Raw genomic sequence first — 2186 nt, 5'->3', positions numbered from 1 at the left:
TAGTAGTCCCGTATATTTTCTGAGTGCACTAATCATGGAATTAAACATACGGGACTAGTAGTCCCGTATGTTTTCTGAACCTTTTTCAAAATCGACCTCTTTTGCTAAAAAACGGTCTATTTTGCTAATTACTCCAAAATACGGTCTATTTCGCTAATTATTTTCCAAAAACGGTCTATTTTGCAAATTTTCCCGCCTGGGTAACAGCCCACGACAACGCATAAAAAAGCAGTTCTATGTATCCTCAGTTACAAAATGGTGCAAATATACAATAAAGAAACATTAGAGGCACACCTTTGGACACAATCCCAACCACACCCCCTCACCTGCTGGTCCCCTGCACTGTAGCAGGTGAGGGGGTGTGGTTAGGATTGTGTCCAATGGTGTGCCTCTAGTGCCACTCTATTCTATTATTTATAATTGTATCTACTCCCCCTTGTTCTTTTTTTTTCTTCCTTTCTTTTCTTCTTATTATTATTTTTCAATTCTCAAACTTTGCTATCTCAATTTTTTTTCAAAGAAAATAAGGCTGCATGAAGTCCTCCTCGTTCAAAGCATCAAATGGCTTATCAAGCTACATTTGAGGTGAAAGACAAGAGACGTGTACATTTTTGTTAAGTCATTTTCTTTGTTAGAAATGATTAGAACAATTCTCCACCTTGTCCAAGTTCGTTAATCAATTCCTTTGATCACTTCTCCAAATCTATAAAATTAGAGCATCATCGTAGATTTTATAGAGAGAGTTTGGAGATTTTAGGGGAAGCAATAAAATATGGAGTCTTTTTAAGCGTGGGTATTTTTGCGAACAAGGGTAATATCGTCTTCTTCGTTAAAATAAAAAACCATTTTAAGAAATTTACATGACGAACAACTAGTGGTATATATTTGCTCAGTTATGTAACTTGGGGGTATGTGAGTCTTTTTTTTCGAAAATGATAAGATATTTAAGTGCAATGTAGCCTAATAATAATTAGGGAATGCAAACCGATGTGGATATCTCTAAAATAAACGAGCAAAATTTAGGAAATCAAAATATACATAACATGATCACTAATCAATCAAGTTGATGAAAGAGAAGTTTAGATCGAACTAGAATTACATGAATCGCTATTCCTAAACCTCTATTGTCCTAAGATATTATCCTAAGTATTTGATCTTATGTGAAAGCTTCAAGTAACTATGAGGAGAGAGAGAGAGAATCTTCAATTTAAACTTTTATTTTACTAATTTTTTCTCAGACCTTCACTAGTCTTGATTAACTTATCTCGTTTGTTTTCTTGTCGTCTCCATCGCAACATTAGCCTCTTGTATGTAGGCTTGGAAAACCCTCAATTTTGCCTCTCTTTTCAATGCGGGACTATTCAACATGCTATAAAGTGGCAAATGGCTAGCAACGTGTCATTGCAAGCAAGAGGAGGCTTCCGTTAAAAGTGTTTTTTATTTATTTAGGGGCCTTCGTTTCCCATATATTGGGAAATACAATTTCATATAAAGAAACTTAAGTTTTAGATTTTCCAAAATTTTTCAAAACTTTCCAATAAATAGATTGATTAGGTAGGTTCACACACAAAACATGATGGGAAACCAATGTATACCATTTTCTTGTATTTGGTTGGTATCAAAAAAAGGGCAAGTAGGTTGACATGTTTCCGCGAATTACAGAAACACGTTCACTTGAGATTAAAAATAATTTCATGGAGTTTTTTCAATCAAAGAGATAGTGAATGAGTTTAGAAACAGATGGGTCACGGCATTTGAGTACAACATCAAAAAGATAATGGTTTAATCATTTTGCTATATACATATGCCTTAATCATTTAGAAAAATATAGAAAACTAGAGAAATACGTAGTAATGTATACACGTACAAAAATAATAAAATGCACAATTTGTTTAAGAATAATTTCATAGAGTTATTTGGGCCAAGTGACTTCGGAAGTGAGTGAAGATAGGGGTACAGATTTGGGTTTATTAGTAAAAATTTCACAACGGGAGCCAAATTGCTAAAATAAACACTAAGTTTCAAATGAATTCATAGAGTTTTGTGGGCCTAGAGTAAATTGGAAGTGAGTGGGTTTAACATAGATAAAGGGAAATTTGTATTTATTAGTACTAGTATAATCCACATGCTTTGCAAGTGAAGTGTACATATTTTAAGTATTGATTTTTATTGAATAGTAAAACTAT

This window comes from Asparagus officinalis, chromosome 7 (assembly GCF_001876935.1).
Source record: "Asparagus officinalis chromosome 7, Aspof.V1, whole genome shotgun sequence".
Taxonomy (NCBI): domain Eukaryota; kingdom Viridiplantae; phylum Streptophyta; class Magnoliopsida; order Asparagales; family Asparagaceae; genus Asparagus; species Asparagus officinalis.
Note: the sequence above shows the minus strand (reverse complement) of the source record.